The sequence below is a fragment of the Monopterus albus genome, unplaced genomic scaffold, assembly GCF_001952655.1.
Source record: "Monopterus albus unplaced genomic scaffold, M_albus_1.0 scaffold42.1, whole genome shotgun sequence".
In the NCBI taxonomy this organism is placed as follows: Eukaryota; Metazoa; Chordata; class Actinopteri; order Synbranchiformes; family Synbranchidae; genus Monopterus; species Monopterus albus.
Window position 1 is genome coordinate 469,411 of NW_018127922.1, and position 9,426 is coordinate 478,836.

The following is a 9,426-nucleotide window of genomic DNA, read 5'->3' on the forward strand; positions in this document are numbered from 1 at the left end:
TGTCTCCTTGATTCCCTCAAAGATCAAGTTTTTTCGCTTGGACTGTGCTTCCAGATGCCCCATTTTGTCTGTTATAGTTATTAAACTCTCACACGTTTTGTAGACATCATCCCTCGTTTTCTTGGTTTGTGTTTTCTGTTCACCCATGGCAACTTTAATCACATCCACCTCTCGCTGGGTAAACTGCAAACTCGTTTTTATCTCCTGTATTTCTCTGGTCATGTTGTCGAATCTCTTGTTGTTTGTCTCCATAATTAATTGCACAAAAGCTTTGAAACTTTCCTGCTGTTGGTTCATCAGCGCGATGTACTTCTGTTTTTGATGATCCACGATGTCATTTACTTTAGTGATCACCAGTCAATGACACTGTCCATGGTGCTGAATTTAGTGAATTCAGTGATCACCACTCTCTGGCTCTGTCCATGGTGCTGAATTTAGTGACTTCAGTGATCACCACTCTCTGACTCTGTCCATGGTGCTGAATTTAGTGACTTCAGTGATCACCACTCCATGGTGCTGAATTTAGGAGGACAGAATCACCCTTTGATCACTAGAATCACTATTAGCGGATCAGCTACTGACTCTGTCCATGGTGCTGAATTTAGTGACTTCAGTGATCACCACTCTCTGACTCTGTCTATGGTGCTGAATTTAGTGGCCTCAGTGATCATCACTCTCTGACTGTCCATGGTGCTGAATTTAGTGACCACCACTCTGACTCTGTTCATTGTGCTCAAAGTCCCTCCACATACAAAGGGTGGTTGCTTTATATGTGTTCCTGTACTAACAGTTGCTCACTCATTGATTTCCACCCATTCAGGCCTCTGACGAAAGGGAAGTGTGGCTTAATACTCCGAGAGGCGCAGTGCCAGTGCGCTGCTTCGGGGTTGTATGCGGGATGCAGAGAGCAGACCAGTATGCAAGCCTACACTCAACACATCTTTTACAGCCACGCACGTTTGTGGCTCCATGCACTGGTAAGCGTGATGTGCACTACTGTGTGAACTTGAATGAGAATCGTCATGGATATGATGGGATCAGAGGCGGATGCTACAGCAGGAGTAGGAGTCCCATAGTGAGAGATGAGGGGGAACAGTATTCATCCTACCAGGAAGACACTAAATGCTCTGTAAAAGCATATGTAAAAATTAGTACACATACTAATGGTGAGGTTTTATAGATTAGTTTGCAAAATCACCAAATTTGACCTGATGGGGGCACTGTGATTACAACTCACTGTAAAATGTGAATAATTTAAAAGTGAAATTAAATACAAATTGACCTGGGTAGTAATCGGTGCTTTAATTCTGTTCCCACTGGTATACAAACTGTTATTTTATCTACAGAGGACTGATATAAAACTGCTGAGAGACAAATATCAGATTGGCAGCTCAGAAACACAGACTGTCTTCAAGCCTGAATTGTCAGGCAGGTTAACTACAGCAAGGGAGTATCCAGAAAAGAGATGATGGAACCATAGAGCACTTTAACAATCACAATATTGTGTGTATTAAAAAAAACAGGACTGAGTTATATTGTCAACCTTCAATGTCAGTGGGGGAATGAAAATAGCACTGAGGCAAACAAACAAATATTTTGGCCTGCTCTGCTGTCCTTAATCCCCGATTTACTGCAAAGTTTAATATTCCCAAAAGGATTGTAGCTTTCCATCTATGTCTTTCTGCATCTTTACACTAGGAGGAACATAATGGCTGCCTTTCTGAGCCCCTCAGTCATACACCATGCAATCTGGCCACTGCAGTATTTAGTTTGTCTTGAACTAGTGAATAAAACAGTATGTCCACAATGTCTGTATAAAAAGGCCATTTATGTTTTTTCATTTCAGTAAACAGTTGTTTCTTTGTTTGCATCATGGCTAGATAATAGAAAATGACCATATTTGAAGAAGTCACTAGCTGTGCATGTGTACGCCTGAGTACACAGATAACACATATCAGTCCATCATCTGCCATGACACTGACTTGTGTTTTTACAATAAACAATATGATGAAAAAACTCAAAAACTGGCAAACTGTGTCACACACTTTTTAGTTGGGAATAATAATAATAATACATGATTCTAAGTAAATCGATGGTTTGATAAGAAGTCCTAGGAAGCACAGAGTAGTCTTTTATTCTTTTGGTGGTCAAAGAGTTATAGTTTTTGAGACACTGAGAAAAGGTTTTAATTCATCTCTTATAATTATACATGTTTAAAAAACAATTATAGGAACTCGTTCATTTATAATAATCCTATAATTATATCTCTACCCACCACATCTCATTCATGAATGTTTCCACAGTTAAATCTTGTTGAAGCCATTGTAAAGCCTCACCACAATAATGACAGTGCAATCAGCTTTTATTTTTTATGCATTTAAGGCATGTCCAGAGAGCAGGTGGTAAGGTAAAAGGATGGATTACTATGCAAGTTCTTAATAAACCTCAGCAGTTTGTGGTCTTACTGTGGAGTCTGCACCTGGTCTGTTCTCAGTAGGTAATACCTCCTATGGATTGACTGTCTGATATCCATCCAGCCCCGCAGAGCTGGAGTGGCTGTATGCCAAAGTGCATGGCCAAAATACACTGGCAACTGTGTGCATGTGACTGTGTCTTTGAAATGACCATACTCATCTATCTATCTATCTATCTATCTATCTATCTATCAAGTATTTGGTTAAAAAGAGCCCCTAAAGCCACATTGGCTGTCACATCAAAAATGTAAAAACAATACAAACAGCAACAGAATAATCACACACATAATTTGTCTGCCAAAGATGAAAAATTGCACTGCACCTCTCTCTGTAATTAAAACACCTCTCAGTATTTCTCTTGTATGTGTACTGCAATTACTGCATTGACATTGTTGATTAGACATCCTTAACCCAGCAGGAGAGCTCTATTACTGGCCTGTGGAAGGCACATTTAAATGATGGTGTAGTTATTGAAAAGGTAAGTATTTAGGTCAGTGACACAAAAAGAGAAAAGAGAGAAGCCAAATAAATAAATAAATAAATTCCTGGACAGGAAAAACATCCAGCCTCATCATTGCAGTCATGCAGTGATGGACATATTTAGATCCTTGTCACAGTTGCACTGACCATGTAAATATGCTCTGTAGCAAGTGACAGCAAGTGATTTTATTCAACTAACTAACTGACATGTAAAAGGTAACTATACATTTCAAACAATTGCTGTGGAATGCAAAACATATGCAGCTAGACTTCAAAATTGTAATTATGTGAAGAGGAACTACAATTTGCTACAAGCTGGGCTTTATTTACATGACCAGTTCTATCAATTATCCTAGCACTGCACTCACAAAGGTATTTGCTGGAGATAACAGAATGTAAAAAAATATTGAATGGTGCAACAGATATAGTTGTATGCAAGCCAACTCTTTACTTTAGCTAGATGATCAAAACCAATTGATTTAGGAGTAAGACAAAAATGACGGTAACGGTTGTGTTCATGTAGGATTCTGCCACTCAACATAAAAGGCTGATAATTTCTTAGTACAACTAATTATGTACTGTACATACACTCCCCTAGTTGTAATATAATCTCTAACACATGACTTATGTACTGTAGAAAAATAATTACTTTGAATGATGAGATTATTTTTAAGTAGTGATGTGATAGTAATGTTTTCCCATCTCATCCAAGTGTGATTATATCAGTGAGAATCAAAAACACTAATCAGTGTTTGCCTGAATAATCTGGATACCATCATCACACTTTTGTCCCCTGCACCAAGAGCAGACATGGTCTGACACACTGATGAGCAATTACATTCATGATTTTGTTACCATACTGCACAGATCTGTAGTCTACTATGTTATGTACAGTAGTTGCACTCCATCCATCACTATAACAGCCCATCAACATTGCTTTGAAATGGTCCTGGAGATTTTTTTTAAATAGCAGGTTTTCCATGGAGGCTTGGATATCCACCTGTTCCAGGAAAAATTGTCATGGTGATGGTTTCTGAAGTGTAGATAAGCAGAACAAACAAAGTCCATCATCCACCCTTTATGCCTCATTACCCTCACTCTAGAGGTGACACCTGCTACCTCGATGGTTGCACTGTCCTTCACTGCCTAACTCACACAAAACAGCAGATAGGTGGCAAACTCCTTGCCTACCTCCATACACTCTCACTCACTCTTTCACTCTATTCATGACAGACGTTGGTCATCACTGCCAGAACTACTGACAGGAGTCCAGGGTGAGTGTCAGCTTTAGCCACAGTTGGAATAAGTGGAAAGATGGAGGGAATGATGGAGGGAAGGATAGGTGGATTATTTGATGGCATCTGCCAAAAGCCCCTCTTTTGGTGTCTTGGCACGAGAACTAATGATTTAGACAGTGACACAGGATGATGACACAGCAGTTGGCCTCTAGTGTCACTGTTCTACCCTGCCATAAAGATCAAGACCTGCTGCAACATAGTGAGTCAGACTCTCTCGGTTCTTCAACTTGGCACTTTAGTTGCAATATGGGATATCAGCTATTTATATAATGAAGACTTACTCTTATAGAACACATGCTATATAGGCAGTTCAAAACTGATATGTACTCTCAAACCATTTGCTGCAAATATGGTTAAAATCTCTTTTCCTATCTTCAAGCGTAAACCCAGAAAACAGTCCAATCATGCATTAGTGAGTAATTATCCATTCATTATCTATACCGTTCATCCTGAATAGGGTCACAGGGAGCTGGAGCCAATCCAAGCTGACAATGGGCAAGAGGCAGAATACACCCTGGACAGGTCACCAGTCCATGACAGGGCTGACACTTAGAGAAAGACAACCACACACACTCACACCCACTCCTACAGGCAATTTAGAGTCACCAGTCAACCTAAGCTGCATGTCTTTGGACTACGGGAGGAAGCCGGAGTATCCAGATTTTTTTTTTTTACTTAAAGTTTACCAGTGCCTGTATGTAATCCACTGCACCCTTGGCAAACAACCAGCTGTTGAGCTTAATCGGATTGCCTCAGTTTGAAGACAACTCTGCAGAATTAGCCAAGAACCCGTTGACTTTAACTTGACATTGACTCTTTTTCCATAACTAAAAGCGGTAACAATAAAGACTGTATACTACTGTAACTCTCTTGTCTCACATCTGCTGAAGGAGGAACATCATATGCATGGCAATGTTTGAGAATGTCAGTACTAATTTACCACCAGCTAAATGATTTATGCATTCTTTAAATAATGTGTGGTAAAAGAACAGAGAGTTTACTGTAACTCAAAGGTTGCTTGGCTTCTTTCCAGCACATTCTGGTAGTTAATTATTTGGTCTGTACTATGTATATGTGGGTCTGAGTGTACACTTTTTTATCCACATACATGTAGCTTTGAGGTTGGGTTTCAGATTTCAGAGTGAGTATGATTTTGTGAAATGGTCATTGTGGCCATTACAGATAACCTTGTTTAGAAACATCATTAACTATAATAAAGAATGAAATAGTCTTTCATACTGGCTCAGTTTCTTAGAAGTGACTGTTTTGACTTTAACAGTGATAGAGGAAAATGTGCTTTTGTCTTCTTTGTATTTCACTGAGGAGAGTTTTGTGCTGCTAGTCTGTAGTTTACAGGTCAGCTGAGGCAGTAAAAAAGTTTTCTTTTTTTTTTAAATCTGTCTTGCAGTAATAATGGGACTGGTTGTCATAGAAATGGAAACTTTTCTTTTTCATCAGCTCCTTTTAAGTATGTAATAAATTTGTGTATGTTCATATGTCCTCTGCATGTGCAAATACATATACTGTATGTGTACTGTTTGTCTCTGTGTTGTGGGTTTGTGCAAATTTTGTGTCTTCTGGACAAAAATCAATCACTATATACATAACATTTACATTCCAATAGCAAATGCTAATCTTGTGACAATAAAGTTTATTGAATTGATTTTTTTTTTTCAGACCAATTTAATTCCCTCTCTTTGTACTGCAGGCTGCTGGCACCTGTCCAACACAGTTCACTGTACTGTAAAGCTTTTAACTGCAGTCAGGCAAGAGGTCAACCAAGAGGACAACTGTTTCTCAAAATCAACTTTTTTTTATCTTGCTATGATATGGTTCAGTCTCCATGGAAACTGCAGTGGAGATGTTGAATCCACTGGAGGTGGTGCAGCACATCATGCCTAAGGAGAAGAGATTTTAAAGAACTGCTGTTGGTGTGCACTGTTGAGTGCAGTATGTGTGGCTGTAAGGGTTGAGAGAGAGGAAAACACTTAAAGCCAGACCAAAAAAGTTCTCAAACCACAAAGTTTACTGTAATGTGGGTCTTATGTGATTAGGTTAAGAGTACAGATACAGTTACACACACAGTATGTTCATCCAATCATTAACCCGTGTGCAGAAAATATAACCTCTAACCAGCGCATTTACATTTCCTTTCTCAAGCCTACAGTAACTTTAGAGTTTGTATCACTATGTAACCCTAACCCCTAAAAAAACCCTAAATTCAAATCCTTTCTCTTAATCTTTCTGAGCACTACACACTAGCTAACTTACACAAACCAAAACTTTATCCTAAAACTATGTTGTGACCATATTCAAGTCCCTTTTAGAAACAATGACCAGAAATTCCTCACCTTTCTAATCTTGTGAAAGCATTTAGTTCTTAATAGACTAGAAAACACACACACACATGCTGAGATTCTCCTACTGTAAGCGGTTACCATAGATACCACATGGTGAGACTTATGAAGTACAGTGGGTACATCTCACGTGGGAGATATTGTGTATTTATAGAAGCACTGTGGTGTGGCCAGAAACGAGTAAAGGCACGGCACTTTTTAGGGGGTAATAACAAGCAATGAAATGCTGCGTAAGAGCTACTGTGAAGTACAGTGTACTAACATGCTGTGACTTTGAATTGTCATTGTGTATAGCCACTTCAGTGTAATAAAGATAGTTTGACTGGTAGAACTGTCCATGGTACTGAACAAAATATGTAACGCATTCAAAATATTCATGTCTTGAGCACAAGAGGTTTTCATGTGGTTTTTCTTCTTATCTCTGCCTTTCTTTGTTCTCTGTCTCTGTAGATTTAATTTCCCATCTCATATGATGCTCTTTTTTTGTCAGGAAGCGCCTGTTTTCCAAAGAAAAATGTGAAAAACAGCACTAAGCATACAGCTTAACTACACCCTCCAACTCTGGTTCTGTCTGTGTTCCCCATCCCTCAATAAAGCCAGTGAGGTTTGAAAAGTTTCTTGCAATAATCTGCTGGCTCTGCACCCAGCTGCTTGAGAGGCTGCACTATGTGTTATGGGGAATCAAATACAGAGCACATATCATGGCATGTTTAATTAAATCCTATTTTGCTGAATAATGAACCAATTAACAAACTCCCATTGAAGGCTTTTTTCTTCATCAAAAACATGCTGGATTTCGAAGTATGTTCCCTTATCTTCCCAAAGTAGTTGTACTTCCTAAACTGGCATAATTGAATTGCTACCCACTCTGGCATATGAGGTGTATTGTTCTCATGGAATGAAGCATACCTCATTGCAATCCATCATAATCACTGAGCCTTTCTCATCTCAGTTCAGACGTTAAAGCTAATGAATGGTTCAGTAATTGTATTTTGTGGCAACATTGTCTATTAGATATAATGGCTTCCCATTATTTAAAACTCTTTACTTGACCTGGTCTTTGAAGCCTAATGACTGTTTACAGAGGAGGTATGAATTGGGCCAGACAAAACAGAGAATGAGATGTCAAAAGATGTTGTCTGTGGCACAATAATGAGTAAGACTGGTAAAAGAATCAACCTGAGTGGACTGTTATCTCTATTGAATTTCAGGTTGTAGGATTAATATGTGTTATAATCATCAGCATTTTCATAGCTCCCAATTTAGCCAGTCTGGCCATCTGCTTCTGTACTCTCTGTGCAGCAGTTATTAAAAATGTGTGGCTGGGTGACTGACAGAGCATCCTTGCTTTAAGGCTTGGCATCCAGGAAGACAGTGTTCTAGCCAGGAAGATAGACATTACATTAAAAAGCTGTCCATAAGTCAGTCATCCAGCCATTTAGGAAATGCATCTAGCTACTCAGCAAATCCTATCAATTGGCCATTTAGTCAGCCACTCAGACAATTAATCAGCCAGCAAGCCTCTATATTTAGGAAAATACTGACAGGAAATCAGGTGGATAACCGGGAAGACATGACATAGATATATATATATATATGAACAGACATGTAATTGCATACATGGGATTCTGATATAGGCCATGGCAATCGTCTTTAATCTAAACAATATTGTCTGTCTGCAGACCCAACTCACTGTCAACTATGACTTCAGTATTGTCCTGTGTCAGCCTTGTATGAATACTAAATAGACCTCTGTAATGGGTGGCTTGGCCAGAAAGTACAGTTTAATATCATCTGTGCAATGTGGGTGTGTTTGTGTGCAGTGTATGATATTAAAACAACAAGCTACGAAGGTGGATTAAAGAGTAATGGCCATTGTCTGTGTCGTGTGTGTATACACCACGCATGTGGCCTTTAGTTGCTTGTTCATCCACAACCTCAGCTAGTGCCATTAAATGAGTTGACCTCACGGTTTCTAGGATTAAGATGATCATAGCATTAGGATCAGGTGACTTTGTCTATTGGCAAGCCAACAGAGGAACTGAGACAGCAGTATGTTCACACATGATATTAACAATTGCATCTACAAGTGCTTCTGATACTATACTTTAATTTGTATTTGTACTACTGCTGCTTCTACTTCTCATACTATTGCTACTGCTGCTACTATGTGTCTACTACTCCTACTATTCTTGCTGTTATTCCCACAATACTCCTGTTAAATAAATTAATGCTGCACCTGCCACTTCTACTCCTACTACTGGTACTCTATTTCTTTTACCACTACAGCTCTTGGTTGATGGTTTGTAGAGGACACAGAGAAAGAAAATATAAAAAAGATGTTTAGTAAGATCTGCAATTCACTCAGCAAGGTTACAAGTGTGTTTTCTGTCCCTGAAAGAGATGCCATAGCTCTGTAGTGTTGTACCAAGAGCAACTGTTTTGCTGTGACTTATCTGAAGAATGCATAGGCTCTCTGTTTGTGTGGAATGTGTAAAGACACAAATTCCACTTGTCTTACAGTATGTAAACTTGAAATCCTACTGAGCCTAGTAATTTTTACTATGACTATATAGATAGATCTAAATCTACTGGTGCTAACCAGAGGTTTTGAATGAAGATTAATGTCTAGTCTTCTTTGGACAGAAAAACACTAGATGCACTTGATCTGAAAGTGATCCACTGTTGTTTGCATATGATTCAAATCATGTTTTGAGATCATTACATAACTTTTGTTATGAGTACAAAAGAGACCAGAGTTGAGGGATTATGTTGTGTAATCCGTTTCCACATTTAATGCTGTCTGAAGAATATCCT